This window comes from Odocoileus virginianus, chromosome 24 (genome assembly GCF_023699985.2).
Source record: "Odocoileus virginianus isolate 20LAN1187 ecotype Illinois chromosome 24, Ovbor_1.2, whole genome shotgun sequence".
Classification (NCBI taxonomy): domain Eukaryota; kingdom Metazoa; phylum Chordata; class Mammalia; order Artiodactyla; family Cervidae; genus Odocoileus; species Odocoileus virginianus.
In genome coordinates, this window is record NC_069697.1 from 19,928,327 (window position 1) to 19,952,605 (window position 24,279).

Here is a 24,279-nt window from a genome sequence, read left to right on the forward strand (position 1 = left end):
CTTAGGCAAATGAATGGGGAAATGGTTTTACATCAGATAGGTCTGGATGTGAATCCTAGCTCTGTTATCCATCAGCTATGTGTCCTTGACTTTTCTGAACTCATTTTACTAAAATGACAGATGGGGCTGTTTCATAAAGTTGTTGCTAAAGAATTAAGTGAATTAAAGGACATGTATGTAAGACGTTTAACATAATACTGACATGCAATAAGCTCTAGATAAATGGTAGCTATTATTATGACTGCAATTAACTTAGTATCCCCAGTCATTCCCCAGTAGACAATCAATAAATATTTATTAAAGAGTAAAGGAACAAATGAAATGCACAAATATATACACAGAACGTACACACAAACCATCATCCACCTACTATAAATTGCATTGTTCTCTGCTTGTCTGAGCTCTCAAAATGGGATGTTGACCTGCGGGGTATGTGACAAGGGAAAGAAAGGGATAACAAAAGAGTTTGCAGGAATTCTCTTTTCTAGCAGCTTTACTGTAACTGGTGACCTCAAGGAATCCGCATGTTTTTCTCTGAAAGTGCCGAATTGGCCCTTGTGACATCCAGCTGAAAACACAGGTGGAGCAGGTGGTAAGAGCACCATGCCTCTTACCAGCAGCAGATCTGCAAGAGGAAACACACAGGAGATCAACTCGAGCGTCCACTTGCTAGAATGAGTCATGGCAGAATTCAAGAAACACGCAGATGTAGCCTTGAACTTGTACTTCCTTCTCGCAATAGTCCTTTTTTGCACAAGTCATTATAAATCGCCTGGTGTCACACCTAGTGGCTGTAAAATCCTGGAAGCGTCTGGATGCAGACTCGTCATTTCCCCCCTAAGACACAAAAGGGGTTAATGTCTGGCCAGAAATCAAAGTCTGGCAGCTTCCACCCCACACATAATGGGCATTGTTGTTCCTGAGAGTGTGTCTGTTTTTTCTGGCAGACTTTACCATTTGGAACTGATTCTAAAACAGAAAAAGGAAAAGTCAGTCTGCTTTTTTTAAGTGCACATGCAACAAAGCATAGGGCTGGTCACAGAACTGTTGTTTTGCTAGATTTCCAGGAAAGTTGTTGGCCTACTACTGTTCAGAGAAGATGAATTGTCAACTTAAAATTCATTTACCTCAAAAGGAATTCATTCATATATGTGCATGAGTCACACATAATATCCTGAGGTGGTCTCCTTGTCTCAGATATGAAGCAACACATTATGACTATATTAGCAGGTAAGTGAACTGTGGCTGCCTATGCATCTGCATATGAAACCCATTTGCATGACGTTATTAATGGCCGTACTCATCAACCTTTCCAGGTCAGTTGCAATCCCAGAACCCGTTCTTCACTCCCACCTGATGGGCCCCCAGATGTTCTCATGTAAAACTGCATGAATATGTCTTACAAAGTTATCAATACAACAAAATCCCCCTACAAAACACCAAACTCTCTCCCGATGGGAAAGGCCAAGGATTTTTTTTTTAATTTCCAATCTGTCATAAACCAAGTCTTTTATATATACCAAAATCATGCACTTGGTTGTCAACCGCACATTAGATTGTTAATAGATGTTTCTAAAGACTGTTCCTTTCTGGGGCAAGTTTTCAATTAGCAATAACCACGCTTAGGATAAACCTCATTGGTTATGATACTGCTACTGTGCAAAAGCTGCTTTTAGCTTCTGCACTTTGCTTCTCACAGATCAGTAACAGATGGTTTGTGAATCACGCTGGCCGCTGGACCACACTTTGCTGGGCTCTGGGCTTTGTTATATTGCTGACAGACCATCTTTTAGATAAAAGTTCACCAACTTTTTCTGTAAAGGGCCAGAGAATAACACTGTAGGCTTTGAAGCCTGCTCAGACTCCCTAACTCCTCGATTCTGCTGTTATAGTGAGTAGGGGCAGCCATGGACAAAAGAAAATGAATGGGCATGGCTGTATTCCAAGAAAACTGTATTCACAAAAGCCAGGCCCAGGCTGGGTTTGCCCACTTGCTATAGTCTGCCTACTCTTGAATGATGATGATGATAGCATACATTTAGTAGGCAACTCTTAGGTGTCAACCTTTTTCTATATTCCCACTATAGCCATGAATTATGTAACATTGTTTTAATTGTACAAACAATGAAACTGTGGTATTAATAAACGAAGAAATTATTTCAGCTTACTCTGAAAATAGGTGACTGTTTCAGGATCCAAATCACAGTCCCTAGGCTCATACTATATACCACACATGTGCAACGAGTGGGATGTCTTTTTCACTGTGGATGGAAAACTGGAAATATTAGTGTCATCTGTTTCCCTTCTTTCATCTCCCTACCCACAATCCACCTCAAACAGTAACAAGGTCTTGGAATTCCCTGGTGGTACAGTAGATCAGAATACACCTGCCAATGCAAGGGGCATGGGTTCAACCCCTGGTCCTGGGAGGCTCCACAAGCTGTGGAGCAACTAAGCCCATGGGCCACAAGTACTAAAGCCCATGCACCTAGAGCCTGCACCTGGCAACAAGAGAAGTCGCCACAATGAGAAGCCCAAGGACCACAAGGAAAAGTATCCCGATAGACACAACTACAAAAAGCTCATGCATAGCAACAAAGACCCAGCACAGACAAACATAAATAAATAAGTAAATAAAAATAAAGGTCTGTATAGTCAAAGTTATGATTTTTCCAATGGTCATGTACGGATGTGAGAGTTGGACCATAAAGAAGGCTGAGCACCAAAAAATTAATGCTTTCAAACTATGATGCTGGAGAAAACTCTTGAGAGTCCCTTGGACTGCTAGGAGATCAAACCAGTCAGCCCTAAAGAAAATCAACCCTGAATATTCATTGAAGGACTGATGCCGAAGCTCCAATACTCAGGCCACCTGATGGAAAGAGCTGACTGACTGAAAAAGACCCTGATGCTGGGAGAGATTGAGGGCAGGAGGAGAAGGGGGTGATAGAGGATGAGACAGTTGGATGCATCATCAACTCAAAGGACATGAGTTTGAGCAAGCTCCAGGAGATAGGGATGGACAGGGAATCCTGGCGTGCTGAAGTCCATGGCATCACAAAGGATTGGACATGATTTAGCATCTGAACAACAACAACAACCAATGTCTTAGTGTTCAATCACCCTGGAGAGTCCCTACAGCATCAGGACCAAGCCTGGACAGTCTCCAACACTCATCAAAACACTCAGTTCAGTTCAGTTCAGTCGCTCAGTCATGCCCTACTCTTTGCAACCCCATGAATCGCAGGACACCAGGCCTCCCTGTCCATCACCAATTCCCAGAGTCTACCCAAACCCATGCCCATAGAGTCGGTGATGCCATCTGGCCATCTCATCCTCTGTCGTCCCCTTCTCCTCCTGTCCCCAATCCCTCCCAGCATCAGGGTCTTTTCCAATGAGTCAACTCTTTGCATCAGGTGGCTGAAGTATTGGAGTTTCAACTTCAGCATCAGTCCATCCAATGAACACCCAGGACTAATCTCCTTCAGGATGGACTGGTTGGATCTCCTTGTAGTCCAACAGACTCTCAAGAGTCTTCTTCAACACCACAGTTCAAAAGCATCAATTCTTCAGTGCTCAGCTTTCTTCACAGTCCAACTATTACATCCATACATGACCACTGGAAAAACTATAGCCTTGACCAGATGGACCTTTGTTGGCAAAGTAATGTCTCTGCTTTTTAATACGCTGTCTAAGTTGGTCATAACTTTCCTTCCAAGGAGTAAGCGTCTTTTAATTCCATGGCTGCAGTCACCATCTAAACACTCAAGTACTCACCAAATACATGTTGAAAGCTTCCTCTGTGCCAGACACTGTTCTCAGTAATGGGGCCATAACAGTGAATGAAATATACAAGTCCCTACCCTTTACATTCTAGTAAGGGGTTATTGTTGTTGTTCAGTCACTCAGGCAATAAACATGTAAAGAAATATATATCATGTAGGGATATCATGTAAGGAAGTCAAGCTTGGAAGAAAAATAAAGCAAAATAAGAGGACAGAGAGTAACAAGAAGATGTTTCTCTTTTATCTAACTCTTGTACCTTTTCTTTACCAACTAAGATATGTAAAATCCAAACAGAGCTATACTTTCAAGTACACCTACTAGATGTAAACACATTATACTTACAAGATTTTTGTAACATATTTTTATCAGCTATTTTCCCCACAGTTGTATGGGAAAGGACACCAAGGAAGAAATGAGTATTCATTCATACTGCAAATATTTATTAAGTGCCTACGTTGTGTAATGTTTTTAGAACAAAGAATCCAACAATGAGCAAAGTACACAGATTCTTGCTATCATGGGTTTCCGTTAAGGCCAGAGGAGTCAGAGAATAAACAAAAATAAAATAAAGGTATGTTAAAAGGCAATAAGTACAATGGAGAGAAGAAACAGCAGAGAATGAGAGATGCCTGGGGGCAGGGGCCAGGTTGTCATTTTAAGTAGCAAGCAAGTAGTTAAGTACCTGTCCCTTGACCAGGTAGAATGCCACAAAAACAATACCTATGCCAATAGCAAGCCTTAGGTTTTAGTTCGCCCATTATTATAGTCAGAGTGTCATCAATTAAAAGAAAACACAGGATGTTTTGTGTTGAGCGTTCTATTTAAGTCCATAGAAAGAAATGTTATTCTTTCAAACTCATTTTTGCCCTTCCCTTTCCCTTGCTTCAGAGAAAAATGAGGGGTTGGCAGCCAAAACAATGTAGGGATGGGAGAGGGGAAAGGAAGGAAAAACTATGGGCCAGCGTTCACGCCGGCTGACTGTTTTAACAAGGATGTAGCTGTGACCCAGCCCTCCTGGGTCCCCAGACAGCCTTGTTAAGGAACCCACAAAAACAGAGCTAGCAGACACCAGGCATTTTCCATTAAGCATGGCATACACTTTTTTCAAGACGTAACGAGATGTTAATATAGATTTGAATTTTAATCAGATCCAACTTGGGAACAGAGTGCTTTTCTATAAATGTGAAATACTTCTAGGCTTTTAGGAAAATGTCACCCATATAAAGGCTAACTACTGTTTTACATATAAAACTGCCATTCTTCATTGATTTTTCAGGAAAGAGAAAAATACAATAATAAAATGAAACATCACCACAAAGACTTCTTACTTTACTGTGAATGTTGTTTCCAAGGATATATTTTTTTCAGAATTCTTACATACTAGGAAGAATGCTTTTAGGCTTAAGGCAAAAATTGGGGAATTTCAGCTTATAAATTATGAAAACAGGCATAACAAATCTATTTCTTGATAATAATAGTATTAACTTAAGGAGGGTACACAACCAGTAAGGGTGGATTCTAATCCCCATCTCACTTTTTCTAAAATCAACATCTTAAACTAAACTTTTCCCCTTTTTTACACTTTTTTTGTTTTCCTCTATTTTTCCCCATAATCTTTCATGGATATGCACTTCTTTTACAATTTAAAAAAAAACTCTTTTGGAAAATAATTGTTGTATAATACATACATTACTCTTAGTTGATCACCAATCAGTTTATTCTGATCAAATTTATAATTACCAAGTGTCTTTGTAAACCTCAGAATAAAGTCCTTTGGGATGTGATGTGGCGGGCTAGGTCCTGGGAGTCACTATTACCTCCCTTAGATAATCAAAATAATCAAGCTTTTTCCACCTGACAAGTCTATCCCACAATCCACTGCTCAAACAAGGAATAAGAACTCCCCCTCCCAATCCACTTCCTACCCACCCCATTGAGATTTCTCTTAAGACCACTAAAAATCAACAAGACAATGTCAGAGTCAACAGCTGGTAGAAATCGGGAGACTAGGGACAAGAATTTCCTAAGCCCCCTGAACTGAAGTCTGACATTCGTATTCCATAGAGAAAGGAGAGACAAGTTCCATTGAATGCTCGTGTTCAGAGGCTGGGCTTTCTTGCAAGCTTGATATTTTCCATCTGTGCATATATTTGGATGTCTAAACATGTGTTTATAACACACAATCCTATTATTAAACATCTAGAGAAATAAGACAAATGCACTGGAGGGACGGGCGTTTATTTACTCTATCAAAGCATTTTTCACATGAAATTATAAATCCCTATTGCATTCTTTGCAAAGTAAATTGCCTGAAACTCTGAGGTGCCAGATTTCTTTTCCTAAACCAAGACAGAACACACAGACTGAGAATATAAACTAGGGCAACTATGGCAAAGGGGAAGAGGAGTGTATACACACAGGTATTCTGAGAAGTCCTTCTAAAAATGACCAGCCACAAACATCCTAAATAGATTTCATTTTCCCCTGTAGCTCAAATGATAAAGAATCTACCTGCAATGCAGGAGACCAGGGTTCAATCCCTGGGTTGGGAAGATCCTCTGGAGAAGGGAATGGCAAACCACTCCAGTGTTGTGGCCTGGAGAAATCCATGGACAGAGAAGCCTGGTGGGCTACAGTTCACGGGGTGACAAAGAGTCTGACATGACTGAGCAACTAACACACACACACACACACACAGAAATTAAACGTATCCATTTGTAAAATCACACATATCATCTATACGAAGATCCACCCAGATAGTTAATTTGAGTATTTGTATCAGTGAAACAGAAGATGGATCTGTGGATTTCAGGTTTGGCATCCATCAGAAGCACTTGGAATGGTCTTCAACTTGTGCCATCTGAGCGCACAGCTGAAAATTTTGATTCAGTGAATCTAAAGGGATCCAGATTCAATCCAGAGCAAGTCATTTCCCTGGATCCTTCCACCAGGCTACATGGCTCTTTAACATGTTTTTGGTTTATAGCATATATTTGGTTTAAAATTAAGATATTCTTCTGTTGAAACCTTCTCTCATAATAAACCTCAGCCTTACTTTTGTACTTCCTTACCCATTCTCCATGTCTCTAATATTGCGATTCTTTTTTTTTTTTTTTGTTCCCCAACCAGGAACGGAACCACGCCCACTGCAGTGGGAGTGCAGAGTTTTAACCTAACCTTGGACTGCCAGGGAAGTCCCTGCAATTTCTGATACAGAATTTCCCCCGTGAAGATCAAGAGATACCTCTAAGAAAAACAAGAAAATGAAAACCATTATCTGTTCTTGACACTCATTAACAAATGACTCCTGTGCACTGTCAGTCAGCTAGATCTACCATGAGCATGGGTGGCTTAAGCAACAGTCATTTATTTCTCACAGTGCTGGAGGCTGGGCAGTTCAAGTCAAGGCACCAGCCCATGTGGTTCCTGGACTCTTCCTGGCTTGCAGAGAGCTGCCTTCTCGCTATGCCCTTACGTGACAGGGAGGGAGAGAGAGGGAGGGAGGGAAAGAGACAGAGCCAGAGAGAAGAGTGAAGTGATAGGGCTGGAGAGAACTCTGGCATCTCTCCCTCTTCTTAAAAAGTCACTAATCCTATCATGGGGACCCCAACCTCATGACTGCTTCTAGACCTATTGCTTCACAAAGCCCTCACCTCCTCACCTCTATCAGAATACTGGGGGTTAGGACTTTAACATATGAATTTTGGAAAAGCAAAAACATTCAGTCCCTAGCATACACAAGGATAAACTCTATGCTCTTCAGAGGAGATGCTGTGAGCATCAGTCGCCACAGCAATTTGCCAGTCTTTGCTCCCTTCAAATGAGTCCTTTGAGGTGAAAAAGTTGACATACTTGAGAGAATGTAAATCAATCTTATACTCCCCCCTAAAAAAGATGCTGGTATTCAGTTTTTACTATATTGATAGTCAGACATTTGTGGAAATACAAAAATGACAAAGAATGAAATTCAAGAATCTAGCTGTTTGTTTGGTGGTGATTGCTTGGCCGGTGGCATTACTACTTCATTCAAAATGAAATAGTAAAGAATGACTGTAGTTATCCTACCACCTTTTAATTCAATTCTATCCATTAATTATCCATTCTACTTCATAAAACTGTCTTTCCTATTTCATTTTTTCTCTTACTTCAGACACTCTATACTACTGATGTTATAACAGTGTTATACAGGCTGGTAAACTTGAGAAGTGTTTCTACTTAGATATGCCAGAGACAGAACAGTTTTCTCCTCTTATATTTCTATTAGCTGGTACTTAAAGAGGCTGGTGAAAGAGGGTATATTCTATTATTTTATCATCTGCTTGCTCCCCTCCAGCCATCACTGGAAAGATTCTGAACACAGACATGCTATCAGATCTGTACTCCTGGAAATGAGGAGTTTGTGCAGTGAATAGCAGTTACATTCTAATTATATTAATTCAGACTGCAATTTCTTTGAAATATAAAGGACCTGCTGTCAGGGTGGTGTGGACAATGGAGGCTGAACATGTCAACGACATGACAAATTCCTCGAACAGAGTGCCAGATGTATTGTTGCCCGGGATTCTTTTCTGAGAACAAATTCAGCAAGCACTATCAGTGTCAACTCTGGAGCAAGGAATTGGTTCATTTGTTATCTTTCCAAGTTGCAGGTACATCTGCCAGAAGAGTCTGCCAACAGATGAATTGGTAATTAAAATCATTTCCGTGGCTGGAGGAGTGATTCCAAAATTGCTCCTCTTTGTTTTCTTTCTTTTCCTGTGTATGATAAAAATCTGGTGAATACTGATATCGATTTGCCTTGGACAACACTAGAATTGTGTGGTTCACCAGGCTCTCACTGCTCACTTTAGTGCTTCAACATCTTTACTGGGACTTATCGTTCAGGTTTTTTAACAAATTTTTAAAGTTCTGTTCTTTGCTAGTATCATATCCTCCCTTGTTTTGTAAAAGTTCTTCACAGATGTTCGCAAAACCTAATATGGGTCAAATACATGTAATTCCTCAATTGACAGAAAAGGTATATTGTATCTCCTCTCTGTGCCAGGTATGTGCTAGGATAAATCATGAGTAATGGTGATAGATTTTAAAAATATTAAAGATAATAAATTGTATAATATAAGACAGATGCTAGTTTGATACCTGCCTCTAGAGTTATTCAACAGGTATCGCTTCCTACTATACTTCTCTTCTGTGTCGAGAAAGAGACACTACTTTGTAAATATTCACATATTTACACATCATCATCATCGTCACTATAACAATAAAACCAACTAGCGTTTACTTTATCCTTACATGTCTGTGCTATTTTATTCCTATTTCACTGGCAAGGAAACCAAGTCACAGAGAAGTAACAGTGGGCGAGTTGACACAAATAGGAAGGACCAGAACTAGAGATTTGACCCAAGTGTCTGAATGTCAAGGCTTCAAACTTAACCACTTCACTGTAATGTCACATGACCCTATGCAAATAAGTTAACTGCAACAATTTCCCCAGACTATGCAGTAGCCTATTAATTAATCAGCTTATATTTTTTACAATGTATTTATTTTTGATTGCACTGGGTTTTCATTGCTGTGTGTGGACTTTCTCTTGGCGCAGAGCATGCGCTCTAGGTGTGTGAACTTAGTAGATGTAGCTCATTGGCCCTAGAGCCTCCAGGCTTCAGTAGTTGTGGTCCATGAGCTTAGTTGTTCTGCAGCATGTGGAGTCTTCCCGGATAAGGAGCAAACCCATGTCCCCTGCATTGGCAGGCGGATTCCCCTCCATGGTGCCATCAGGGAAGTCCGTTAAGTGGCTTATATTTTAATACTTATTTGCTTGCTCTGGTTTTAATTTCTTCTTCCTTTCCTCCTTCCTTCCTTCCTTCTTTCTTTCCTGCTCTTTTGTCAATAAACACAGCTGCTTCTGTTTGTCTAGCAACAGACGAAGGTTTTCTACCATCCTCAAAGACTCACAGGAATCTTTTTAAGAATTAGTAGTGGAAAAGGATTGTAATATAAAATGTAAAATCAGCACAAGAATTATTTTCTCCAAATCAAAACACCAAAATAGTGTAGATTTATAGACACTGGTAAGAAATGGTATGGACCTAACAGAAGCAGAAGATATTAAGAAGAGGTGGCAAGAATACACAGAAGAACTGTACAAAAAAGATCTTCATGGCCCAGATAATCACAGTGGTGTGATCACTCACCTAGAGCCAGACATCCTGGAATGTGAAGTCAAGTGGGCCTTAGAAAGCATCACTACGAACAAAGCTAGTGGATGTGACAGAATTCCAGTTGAGCTATTTCACATCCTGAAAGATGATGCTGTGAAAGTGCTGCACTCAATATGCCAGCAAGTTTGGAAAACTCAGCAGTGGCCACAGGACTGGAAAAAGTCAGTTTTCATTACAATCCCTAAGAAAGGCAATCCCAAAGAATGCTCAAACTACCACACAATTGCACTCATCCCACACGCTAGTAAAGTAATGCTCAAAATTCTCCAAGCCAGGCTTCAGCAATACGTGAACCGTGAACTTCAGATGTTCAAGCTGGTTTTAGAAAAGGCAGAGGAAGCAGAGATCAAATTGCCAATACCCGCTGGATCATCGACAAAGCAAGAGAGTTCCAGAAAAACATCTATTTCTGCTTTATTGACTATGCCAGAGCCTTCGACTGTGTGGATCACAATGAACTGTGGAAAATTCTGAAAGAGATGGGAATACCAGATCATCTGACCTGCCTCTTGAGAAAACTGTATGCAGGTCAGGAAGCAACAGTTAGAACTGGACATGGAACACAGACTGGTTGCAAATAGGAAAAGGAGTACCTCAAGGCTGTATATTGTCACCATGCTTATTTAACTTATATGTAGAGTACATCATGAGAAATGCTGGGCTGGAAGAAGTACAAACTGGAATGAAGATTGCCGGGAGAAATATCAATAACCTCAGATACGCAGATGCCACCACCCTTATGGCAGAAAGTGAAGAAGAACTAAAAAGCCTCTAGATGAAAGTGAAAGAGGAGAGTGAAACAGTTGGCTTAAAGCTCAACATTGAGAAAAACTAAGATCATGGCATCTGGTCCCATCACCTCATGGGAAATAGATGGGGAGACAGTGGAAACAGTGTCAGACTTTATTTTTGGGGGCTCCAAAATCACTGCAAATGGTGACTGCATCCATGAAATTAAAAGACGCTTACTCCTTGGCAGGAAATTTATGACCAACCTAGACAGCATATTAAAAAGCAGAGACATTACTTTGCCAACAAAGGTCCATCTGGTCAAGGCTATGGTTTTTCCAGTGGTCATGTATGGATGTGAGAGTTGGACTGTGAAGAAAGCTGAGCGCCGAAAAATTGATGCTTTTGAACTGTGGTGTTGGAGAAGACTCTTGAGAGTCCCTTGGACTGCAAGGAGATCCAACCAGTCCATCCTAAAGGAGATCAGTCCTGGGTGTTCATTGGAAGGACTGATGCTGAAGCTGAAACTCCAGTACTTTGGCCACCTGATGCAAAGAGTTGACTCATTGGAAAAGACCCTGATGCTGGGAGGAATTGGGGTCAGGAGGAGAAGGGGACAACAGAGGATGAGATGGCTGGATGGCATCACCGGCTCGATGGGCATGAGTTTGAGTATGCTCTGGGAGTTGGTGACGGACAGGGAGGCCTGGTGTGCTGCAATTCATGGGGTCGCAAAGAGTCGGACATGACTGAGTGACTGAACTGAACTGAACCTAGAAGCTTACCAACAAGTTATCATGTATATGTATATTCACATATAGAATAGAGTATTGAAACATCAAGTAGGCTTAAATGCATGATGTCTTAGTGACAGTGAGAGTAGCAGTAAAAGCAAAAGCAACGACTTTGTTCACTTCAGAGAATACCAAAGAGAAGCAACTCATTATTCTACAAACGAGTAGACAAAGGCAGAGAACAAAGCATCTGTCGTGCATATATATATGTATGTATATGAACTTTCCTTCACATAACCAAATAGGTGATGAGAGGGAAGTTTCTCAGTGTAGAAGGACTCTGGTTAATAAAATAAAATCACTGATGGACACATGCCATTATATAGTTATCAAAACCTACAGAACATACAACACAAAGAGTGAACCTGTAATATTAACTATGGACTTTGAGTGACAAGGATGTGTCAGTGTAGGTTCACTCCTTGCACATGTACCACTTCGGTGTTGGATGTTGAAAGTGAAGGGGGGGGGGGAGGGGAGTGGGGGGAGAAAGAATATACATGTACTTTTCTCTCAGGTTTACCATGAATCTAAAACTACTCTAAAAAATAGTCTTTTTACACCATAAAATTAGGATATCACAACTTTGCAGTAGCTAATGAAATAATGGATCCAAGCAAAAATCCTCAATAATTGATAACATTACATACACACAAATACATTTCTATTGATGAAAATATATACCACAATTAATGACGTAGTCTTGCTAAAAATATGGAACCAGAATCTAACAAAATCTCTGTCTTTACCTATAAATGTATAGGAAGTACAAAGTACAAGGCAGTAAATATATTTGAGGAAATTTCAAGGAACAGAATCAAGATTGTTAGGAAATTTCAGGGAAAAACAATTCAGAATATTAGAAAATTTCAGGAAAAAGCACTCTCATTTTTTCAGCCAAAAATCCTAAGGAAAAAAAAAATAGAGTTAAACGAGGAACCCACAGATTTTAACAAAACCTAAGAGACTCACAAGCAAGCACAGTGCATGGAACTTTTTCAGATTTGGATTCAAATGAACTTTTTTAAAAGAAACCATATTGTAAGAAAGTTGGGGATAGGTGAATGCTAGCTGCATAATTGTTGATATTACTATATGTTGTATTATCATTAATGTTTTAGATGTGATAAAGGTATTATGGTTATTTTGTTTTAAAGAATCCATATCTCTTCAAGACTCTTATTGGAAGATATATAGAAGAAATGACCTATATTTGTTTGGGATTTGCTTCAAAATAATGGGGTGGGGTAAGTGTCAATCCTGAGTGGGTCAAGTAAAATAAATCCAGAGTTTCATTTTACTATTTTATCTCTTTTTTTTTTTTTTGCATGTATTTGAAATGTTTTGTAATACAAGTTTGTATAACTTATAAATTTACTTAACCTGCCCAACCTCAGCTTTCATTTGTAAAACAGAAATAATATTATCTAGAGCAGGAATAACATCTCCTTACAGGATTTTTGAAAAATTTAAAATACGGATTTAAACACCTGGCATACTGTAGATAATTGAGAACTTATTTTTTAGGGGCTCAGGTTTATCACTTATTACTGAATTAACTGATCTAAGCTTAGCAGAGTCTCCACACTGTGAAGTACAGTAAGACTAGGAAAGCTTCGGAGGGGACAAGAGCTTATATCCTCATGTGCCACCATTTTGGGAACCACAACATGCTGGGTGGAGTTGTTTGTTTCCTTTTGTTTTGTTTTCAGCTTCAATCTTGTCCCGAGTTACAATTTTTAGTTTTGCTGATCCTGGAGCCCATGTAGGTACACCAGTTTTATTAAATATTTATTCAGTTCTTGGCAACTACAGGTGCAAGTCTTAATCACTCAGTCATGTCCGACTCTTTGTAACCTCACGGACCATAGCCCACCAGGCTCTTCTGTCCATGGAATTCTCCAGGCAAGAATACTGGAGTGGATAGCCATTCCATTCTCCAGGGGATCTTTCTGACCCAGGGATCAAACCCTGATTTCTTGCATTACAGGCAGATGCAAGTTCAGTTCAGTTCAGTCACTCAGTTTTGTCTGACTCTTTGCAACCCCATGGACTGCAGCACGCTAGGCTTCCCTGTCCATCACCAACTCCAGAGCTTGCTCAAACTCATGTCCATTGAGTCAGTGATGCCATCCAACCAACTCATCCTCTGTCATCCCTTTCTTCTCCTGCCTTCAGTCTTTCCCAGCATTGGGGTCTTTTCTAATGAGTCAGTTCTTCACATCAGGTGACCAAAGTATTGGAGCCTCAGCTTCAGCATCAATCCTTCCAGTCAATACTCAGGACTGATTTCTTTTAGGATTGACTGGTTTGATCCCCTTGTAAGGAGATGGTGCAAATAAACCACATCTCCCTAAACCATTTACTCCAGCTCCACCTATACCAAGACAGGCACTTTTCTTTGATGAAATACTAAACTTTATCAGATTATCTTAAAAACTACTAATGCTAAACACACAAGTTGCCACAACTCATTCCAGCTCTTCAAGATTATTCTCTTTGCACCCCTGTTCTACTTATCCTCACAAATCCCTGAGAGACCAAAGTTTAAAGGAAAAAATTTACAAAAGTGAAGAACAGGGGCCCACAGGGCAGAAAAGATGAAATTGCTCAGAAAAAAGCAGTCTGCTCTCCCAGATGACACGCCCCAAGCAGGAATTCATCTGGTTCATTTTTCAATGGCTGGATTTTTTGGCTCTCCGGGTCCTGCTGGAGACTTGAGTTTGTCAAGGGCTGAATCTGGTCTTTCTCCAGGTCATGGCTGCATGTCAATTCATCTGATTTCTAATAAAGCTAATTTTTCTTTTTCTAACTTGCTTCCAATTCTCAAGTTTAGCTCCAAAGAAAACAGAAAGTAATTAAAATGTCAACACTTCCCTGAAAAGGAACATAAACTCTCTTTGGATTTTCTTCCCACTGGAAACGCTGCTTTTCTCCAAGGCACCGCACCAGCCCCATGTGCGGTAAACAGCAGTCACCCAGAGCACAGCGGGTTGATAGGCAACACACATAAATCCCCCTGTCCATTTCCTTGTTTGCATCTCTTCTTCTCCCCTGCCATTTTCCAAATGGAGAGATCCTATCAATGAAGTACTTAAGTCTGTCTCTTATAATGGACTAATATCTACTCCACTGTAATATATCCAAATTTTATGTGATATGAAATAAGCTCCAGCAGCAGTAGGCTATTTGATCTAACGTGAAAAACATAATGTGGAGTCTAACAGCTTATTATTCAGTGCAGTGCAATAAATTAACTGAGCACCATTTTGCATAATGGGAGCCTGATTATTTCTTTTCCCTTCATTTAAGTGGTTTGGATGCATTATGACTCTCTTCAGGTTTACATGAAATAACTTCTCCTTTCAATATCTGATACGAAGAATGAAATAAGGGAGAGGAAAATACGGGGTGACATCATTTTGTGATTTTGTATTTTGTAAGGTTAGTCCTTCGAAAGAGAGGAAAATTGTGTGATAATTGGCCCAAGAACTGCGATGATCACTTTAGGAAAAACAAATGCTCATGTTTATCTTTCACTCCAGCCCCTTTCCTTCTTTCTTCCCTGAGATCACTACCAGCTCCTTGACTCAATTTTGAAAAGTACTTTTTAGTGAAACACTTGATTCCATCTTTCGGATTTCTCCCTGACTCTAGCATCTCTCCTCTGCATACCCAATTCCTTAGCACTCTGGTGCACATATTAGACTGACTGTAACTGTTGGTCAGAAGTCCAAAGGCTTCATCTAGAACCATACCCCCTCCATCTACCACCAAAGGTCTTAAAAATACATTAAAATGTATCAAAACACATGCCAACATTAAAGGCTGCTGCAAATTCTCACAACCATCACTTTTGAAAACAAGGCATAAATCAGGCAACTCCTTAATTTTATGTGCTGTTTGCTCAGTTGATCAGTTGTGACTCTTTGCAACCCCATGGACTATAGCCCACCAGGTTCCTCTGTCCATGGGATTTCCCAGGCAAGAGTATTGGAGTGGGGTTCCATTCCCTTCTCCAGGGGATCTTCCCAACCCAGGGATCGAACCCGTGTCTCTTACATCTCCTGCATTGACAGGCAGGGTTTTTACCACTAGCACCAACTCTATCAATACCATCTTCCCAATTTAACAGGTGGAAACTGAGTCTTATAGAGATTACTTTACCAAATTTGCATGGCAAGTGAGGTTAAATCTGGATAACTTCAAAGCTCATGTGACATGTTAACATTATTTGCTGGAAAAAAATTAGCAAAATAATATCTCTGTTTCTGCATTACTGTTGAGAAAAAAACAACTCAGAATGGGTTCTTTTGACAGTGAGACTGAACCTTCATCCATTGCAGATGAAATTATTTTTATAGTACTTAAAATACAATAAATATGCGGTCTGCCGATTTTGATTTTTAGGGAGACATTTGATTGTCTTTTCTGGATTGTAAACTGCTTGAGGCATTAATATGAGATATGTGTTTTTCTGTTTCTGACTTCACTCTGTACCATGGGTTCTAGGTCCATCCATATCACTATAAATGACCCAATTTTTCCCTTTTTATGGCTGAGTAGTATTCCACTGTATATATGTACCACCTCTTCCTAGACAATGGTACCGATGAACCTAGTTCTAGCTCAGGAATAGAGATGCAGCTGTAGAGAATGGTCATGTGGACACAGGGGCAGAAGGGGAGGGTAGGACAAATTGAGAGGGTAGCATTGACATACATACACTACCAAGTGTGAAATAGATAACTAGCGGGAACCTGCTGTAAAGCACAGGAAGTTCAGCTCGGTGCTCTGTGACGACCTAGATGGGTAGGATTAGGGGGAGAGGTGGAAGGGAGGTCCAAGAGGGTGGGGATAAATGGGTACACATAGCTGAGGCCCTTCATTTACAGCAGAAACTGACACAGTGTTGTGAGGCAATTATATTCCAATTTTTTAAAATTGCTTTCTAAAAGCAGCCTTAATGTTTAAATATCCTGACCCAGTTTCACCCTTTTTATGACTGAGTAATATTCAGCCATAAATATTGAGGTCAGGACATTTATTTCTACTTTTATAATCAGTAGAATCAGTGTGGTATGGTGTTTGAGTCAGAAAATCTGAGGTTTCCATTTTGACTCTATGTACTACTAACCATATAGTGAGTTCCAGTTGGTTTAACTCAAAGGTAGGTAAATAGACTACAAAGGGTTATTGGAAAGGTTAAATGAAATAAATTATATAAACACATAGCACAGGAGACATAATCAATGCATTCTATTTCTCTCTCTTCATAACTATCCCACCCCTAATATCTAAGCATCGGTTTTCCAGGCACAGAGATATTCCAGGGAAATGTCAGTGGGACACAGAAGTGTCATGACTGAAAGATGTCCTGACTGAAACTCTTCTTCCATTATTTTCTCTTAGCATTATTCATTTCACACACATTTAGCCATTTCACCAAAATGAGATTTTTAAAAGATGATTTTAATTCTAAAACTAACAGTAATAAAGTGAATAAAGGTACCTGGCATTCGTCTCGACATTTCTTTACTTCCAATTCCCCCTTTCTTATTTCTTCACTTCTTCTCCCCAGGTTGTGACAGTAAGTGCCGCTGATAATATAAGAAAGCTTCAGACCAAGATCAAGGACATATAATTTTAAACTTCTATCTGCTCACTTCTCTGACATGAAACTCTCCTTTTCAGGGTAAAATAGCAAAAGTTGAATCTTTAGTTTTTCAAAAATTTAGAGAACTCAAAGAAAAAAATGATTGATAATCTTGAGAACAAGAAAAAAATTATATGGCAAAGCCCAGCTATATGTGGATTCAAGCTTTAAAGATATATAAGGAGGAGCACGTTTTTGCTGGAAATAGTTCCACTTTGCTGGGGTCTGAATGAAATATTTGATAAAAATCATTATTTTAATGAATGATAACTTATGTTATCTTTGACTTATGACATCTTTTCCTCTGGAGAACTCAGAGGATTTGATACATGTCCTTGAGGTATAACAAAATCATTATTTGACAGAATTTAAGTTGATAAAATGACAATTCAGAGAGGCTAAGTGAAATATACAGGGTCACACAGCATATTAGTGACAGAAATTCAATACTTTGAAATTAAGAGAGTGCATAAACTTCACAATGAGAAACCAGAGGTAAGAAACTTGGTTTGCTTGAGGACAAAAACTTTGCTGTTGAATCCTCCTCTCCATACCCTAAAGAAAAGCACAATCTCATCAGAAAGGAGAAACACAGTGGGACATATGTGAGATAGTACTTTGCTTGGAAAGCTGACAAGGGGTACAAAAGTAACATGCAAGGTGAGCTTTGATGGAAGAGTAAGGCCTCCATGGTCCAGGCCATGGAGGAGGGGTGGGGAGGGAAGGCTTGCTCCAAGCAGATGGGAGAGTTGTGCAGGAGCATGAAACCATGAGTGCAAATGAGCTGTGTTGTGAAACTTGAAGGGGGCCTGTAGACAAAGTGTTTAGGGCCCCCAATTTTATATATTGACACCTAAATCCCAATATGATGATATTTGGAGGTGGGGACTTTGTGGTGATTGGATCATTTGCACCCATATAGGAGATGTGCTATATATGTCCAGTGAAATATTACTGAGTCATAAAAATGAGTGAAATCTTGTTTGGGGCAACACGAGAGACCTAGAGGGCATATTCTAAGTAAAATAAGTCAAATAGAAAAAGACATACTGTGTGACTTCACTGATCCAGAGAATCTAAAAGCTGAAAGAACAACCATAAAACAAATGAAACAGAGCAAGAATGGAGCAGGACCCTCCGGGCCTCGCTCCCCCAACCCCAACACCACCATGTGCTCTGCCTGCCTTTTGTTTGTGGAAAACTTTCAGTTCAGTTCAGTTGCTCAGTTGTGTCCGACTCTTCACGACCCCATGAATCGCAGGACACCAGGCCTCCCTGTCTATCACCAACTCCCGAAGTCTACTCAAACTCATGTCCATTGAGTTGGTGATGCCATCCAGCCATCTCATCCTCTGTCGTCCCCTTCTCCTCCTTCCCCCAATCCCTCCCAGCATCAGGGTCTTTTCCAATGAGTCAACTCTGCATCAGGTGGACAAAGTATTAGAGTTTCAGCTTCAGCATCAGTCCTTCCAATGAACACCCAGGACTGATCTCCTTTAGGATAGACTGGTTGGATCTCCTTGCAGTCCAGGGGACTCTCCAGAGTCTTCTCCAACACCACAGTTCAAAATCAACAATTCTTCAGCACTTAGCTTTCTTCACAGTCCAGTTCTCACATCCATACATGACCACTGGAAAAACCACAGCCTTGACTAGACGGACCTTTGTTGGCAAAGTAATGTCTCTACTTTTTAATATGCTATCTAGGTTGGTCAAAACTTTCCTTCCAAGGAGTAAGCGTCTTTTAATTTCATGGCTGCAATCACCATTTGCAGTGATTTTGGAAAATTTTAGTCAAAGAAGAAATTTAATCAGAGAAGTGAGAAATTCTGAAACAAAGGAAAACAATCAAAGAAGACTAAACAGTAATAAGGTAGTCAGTAGGCATACTCAAGGATCTTTCAGTCTTTCCCAAGGGCTATAAATGATATTCTAAGCCATACCCTGTGATCTGTCTTATAGATACTAAGACGCCCTGATGGAGAAGTTAACTACATGATGAGCAGACTGTACCCAGGACATGAGCTGCAACAATTCTGAGAATTAGCCGCAGAGAAATGGGAACAAATGGAACTGAAGATTAACTGTACCTAAAACAATCAAGATGACACTGCTCAGACCACCAATGGCCAATCTGAAGATGACTAATAGAGACGACTGCGCTGTTTCTGCATGTCGTGCCCCCCACCCCACACACTCTGTCTATGAAAGCGCTCATCCCCTGCTTGTTGGGTCATGGGGGGAGGGGGGAGAGGCAGTCGACTTTTGGACAGATGTCTGCCACCCTCCCCTCCACCTTCCCGCCAGCTACCAGCATCTGAAATAAAGGAAACGTTCCTTTTCACAAATCTGGCCTGTTTACTGACTTCTGAGCCGAGAGCAGCTGAACCCCACCACACACTCTTTCAGTAACAGAAAGACTCATATACACAAACTAGGCTTGCCAGGGGTAGGGGAGGCTAGGAAGTGGACCAAGTGAATGAAAGGGATGAAGAGGTACAAGCTTCCAGTTAGGAGACACAAATCAAGACAAAAGACATACGTCACTTGCCCTTTTCATCATGTAGGGACACAGTGAAAAGACAGACATCGGTGGGCTGGGAACAAGGCCTTCATTCAACCATGCCGGCACCTTTATCTAGGATTCCCCAGCCTCCAGACTGTCAGAAATAAAAGTCTGTTGTTTATAAGTCACCCAGTCCATGGTATTTTGTTATAGCAGACTGAACAGGCTGATACATGGGAGTTGTAACTAGATCCTGATCAGCTTTGCCCTTTGGAAAGCTGAATATGGTGAGAGGAAAGGATGGAGCTAGAGCTGGGAACAGAGAGATCAGCTCGGGAGGCCTCAGCATCACTTGGGAGGCTGCAGGGGGACCCCTGCTGTGATGCTTAGTCAATTTAGTTCAAGAGTGTAGATTCTGGGGGGGTTGGCCACCATCAGAGGTGTTCCTCACTCTCCCACATCATCTGCTTATCACATTAAGCCACATCTGCATCTCAGCAGATTCCAGAATGTGTTATATACCTTTGGCATTACTGTAAGCAACAAATCAATAGAATCCATAGTTGAAAGTAAAGCTAAAGAGACAAAAGCACGCCAATTTGAGAAGGGGTGAGAGAGAAGAGGAACCCATGAAGGCTACCTAGAAGGAAAGCCAAGGAGCAAGGAGGAATTTCCAGAGTAAACAAGTGGAGGTCAAGAGAGAAGTATGTCAGACACAGGGGGGAAAGGGTCATGAGCTCCAAGGGCAGGGAGGAGGCCGTGGGAGAGAGGGCAGACAAATGGGGGAGAGTCCATTACAATGGAGGCTATGGGGTCACTGCTGAACCTTGACAAAAGCAGTTTGTGTGGAGTAAAGCGTGCAGAGGTCATTTTACAAGTAAATTGGGGGAATGTAAAGGGAAAGAGACAGCGTAAATGAGCATCTTTAAAAGACATTTAAGTTATGAAAAAGGAGAAGGAGGGGCTACAGCTACAGATGGAAGGGTTTGTAGAATGAAAGCAGGGACTTTTCCACTTTAGTTTGTAAATGGCAGAGAGCTTGGAACCTGCTTAAGTCACAAGGGTAAGGAGTCTGGGGAAAGGATGTAATCAGGGAACCAACAGACATACAGATGCTAGAAATGAAAATTTGGGTGGGGCAGGAGACGGTTATCTGTAATTCAGAAGGGGAGAATTAAAAAGGGCAATTTCTTCAAAAGCAGCAAGGAAACCTCTGGGAATAATATACCTCAGAGAGCAAGTGGAAATAACCGTTTAGACTGTAAAACATCAGACACATCCACCACCAAATCTCAGCTACATCTCCTGGGAGCAGTGTTACCCCTGACTACATGTTTCACCTCTCCAAGATGCAGTTCCCTTATCCGTAAGTGGTGACAAATATCCCCACCTCAGTGACTCATGTGAGCTCTTCCATCTCACCATTCCCTATCTTTCCCCGGCTTATTTTCTGTTTCCTCACTAATACTTATAACTTTTTATTTATCTTGATTATTATCTTTTTTTCCTATTAGAATGCAACAAACCAGAGTGTGAATATTTATCCACTGCTATATCCTTAGCAGTGCAGTACCAACACATAGTAGATGCTCCATAAAAAATTATTGAGTGAATAAATGAATGAATGATTGGGATATTGCAGAGCAGTTTTTCAGCTTCAACACTGCTGATATTTGGAGCCAGATAATTCGTTTGGGGGCCTGTCCTAGGCTTTGTGGAATGTGTAGCAGCGTTGCTGGCCTCTAATCATTAGATGCCAATCACGCTCCACCTCAGTTGAGACAGGCCAAAATATGCCCCAACGATGCCAGATACTCCTTGACTGGCCAAAGTTCCAAGGTGAAGACATCTGCTTTGGGAGTCAGTACCCTAAGTGTTACTCTTTAATATTGTTAGAATTATTATTCACATTGTTAGAATGGAGGAAACAGCAAGAAATGAAAGCAGCACTTGGTCACCAAATTCTCCCACAACCTGTTTGACTTGAGGTGGAGAAAAATACTGGTGCTGAGATGGGTATTGGCTTTGCAGCACACCGTCATTTTAGTTATTTTACCAAGAAATTTGTTCAGGAGAAAACAGTTCATAAATCGAGAAAGCGCCTCCTTAGTCTCTCATCTGTTAGTTGCACATGACATATTTTCTTCCTTGTCACCTCTCTGGATAAACAATAATAATACAAATAATTATCCTTACCCACTTAATCAGGTATCATCAAAGTTAATCATGGATGAGACAGAATTTAAGAGCCAATCTTTTAAAGAGAATGATGTCTCTACCTCTACATTCTAACTAATAAAAGATTATAAAAAGTCAGAAGATACAGCTCAAGCTTTCCCTTCCAGGATGATCTCTCCCTTCAAATTTTCCGTTTTACAGATTTCCCATTCCTTTGCTTCGAATAGAAACCAACTGTCTAAATGGGAAAAAAAAAAAAAAAGAAACCAACTGTCTTGTACTCAAATGGCTAATAGTGACCTTGCAGAAACATGAGGATTACATAAAATGGGAAATGTTCCAAAAGTTGCTTTGGGGAGCATAAACACATAATGCCATAAAAAGACCCAGAAATGCCTTGGCCACAGGTTCTTCCCCCTTAAGTACACACACCATGAACTGGGGAGCAGTGTTAGACCAACAGGGAGCTCATGGTTACAGCACCCCTATGTCCATCCCTGGGTCGGTAAGATCCCCTGGAGGAGGGCATGGCAACCCACTCCAGTGTTCTTGCCTGGAGAATCCCATGGACAGAGGAGCTCGATGGGCTGTAATCCATCGGGTCACAGAGTTGAACACACCTGAAGTAACCGAGCACAAATGCACACGTGTCTGAGTCCGCCTGAAACAGCCCCAGTTTACGCCTGCTCTCCCAGGACACTCAGAACTAGCCGCCTCTTCCATTTTCAAAATGTCTGGGTCTGGATGTGACATATAGACTCACATTTACACTCAGTTAGTGAACATTTAACTCGTGCACAAAAGAAAGGCAACGCTGAGAACTGGCCATCTGTTTTCCTATCTCTGGATCCCGACCACACCTCAGATTTTTCTCCGCACTCCGGCAGCATAGCTCCTGGAAGAGAACTTTCTGTAACACAAGCTCAAAGATAAACTATCTGGGAGTCAATAAATGAATCAGTCCTCCCAGCTTATTGATCTATGTGTCACTTATCTCTCTAGTCCCAGGAAAAGTGAAATGGTAATTAGATGGGCACATCCCAGAGTCTGGCAATTAGGTGATCATGTCCCCGGATCCTGATTGCTCAGGATTCCCAGAAGGCACTTAAGAGTCAAGGCCAAGTTCAGTGAAACTTGACCCACACCACCCTTGGCCTCAGATTCCTCGGCCTGTTAAAAGGGCCCCAGACTGCCAGGTGCTGGCTAGAAGAGTCCCTTGATAAGAGCTTCCTTGCCCTGGAGCCCAACCCCCCTTAGATAAGAGGAGGGCTGATATTTACAGACAGCCAACTGACCGAGAAAGTCCTGCCATGCTGCTAGCAAGATAAGCCTTTCCTTTTCAGGCCCAAGAACACAGCTTAAAAGCTACATGCGAATCAGGAGTTTGCACCATCACTATAAGCCCACTCAGATCAGGCATCCCGTGAGGAAGAGAGGAACTGAGAACTTGGGAACAGCTGAAAGGTAGCTGGGAATTCGACAATGTCTGCTAGGAGGGTACCCAATATTTCCAGAACCAGCAGTCCTGCTTACTCCCAGTTGCAACTCTCACCACTGACCCCCTCAAATTCCAGACTGAACTGCTTTCAGTTTCTCAGATCCGTCACAGTGAATCTCTTCTTCAGTTCAGTTCAGTCGCTCAGTCATGTCTGATTCTTTGCGACCCCATGGACTACAGCACACCAGGCCTCCCTGTCCATCACCAGCTCCCGGAGCTTGCCTCTCTTCTTAGTGCCTTGGAATATGGAGTTCTTTAGAACACATTGCAGCCTCTAATCTGTATTTTACACATCTCTCTAGTCTCAGCGTAGATATGATATCCTCCCAGGAACTCTCACTGAAACCCACCAAACTGGAATCATCGGATCCTTCCTCCTAAAACATCCATTTTGTATTTCCTGCCATCAATGGACTTAACACATTTGGTTATAACGGTCTCTTTATTTGTCTATAAAAGTGAAGTCGCTCAGTCGTGTCTGACTCATTGTGACCCCATGAACTGTAGCCTACCAGGACCCTCAGTCCGTGGGATTTTCCAGGCAAGAATACTGGAGTGGGTTACCATTTCCTTCTCCAGGGGATCTTCCAGACCCAAGGATCGAACCTGGGTCTCCCACATTATAGACAGATGCTTTACCGTCTGAGCTACCAGGGAAGCTTTATTGTCTATAATCTCTCCCCAGTTACAACCCCTTTGAAGTTAGGAATCTTGTCTTGCTCTTTGTTCTCCGTTTTCTCCCAAGTAACACACACAATACCTGGTATGTAGCAAATACTCAAAGAACATGTTTTGAATGAATGAATGATCAATTTCACTTTGGTGGCAGGAACTGTGCAGCCTAATGCATGAATAAGGACACCTGACAATTAAGGAAGCACTTAGTAAAAAAAAACATGGTATAGAGAGCA

At 41.1% G+C, this 24,279-nt stretch overlaps 1 long non-coding RNA gene and 1 other non-coding gene across 2 annotated transcripts in view; both read right to left on the minus strand.

Moving 5' to 3' along the window:
* Positions 1-268: 268 nt before the first annotated feature.
* Positions 269-24,279, minus strand: part of LOC139030909 (uncharacterized) — a 76,550-nt gene continuing 52,539 nt past the window's right edge. Inside the window, exon 2 of the long non-coding RNA XR_011483350.1 lies at positions 269-625. This is a non-coding gene — a long non-coding RNA (uncharacterized lncRNA). The remainder of the gene's footprint in view (positions 626-24,279) is intronic.
* On the minus strand, positions 1,530-1,667 carry LOC139030976 (U4 spliceosomal RNA). The gene has a single exon (XR_011483408.1). It is a non-coding gene; the product is annotated as a U4 spliceosomal RNA (small nuclear RNA).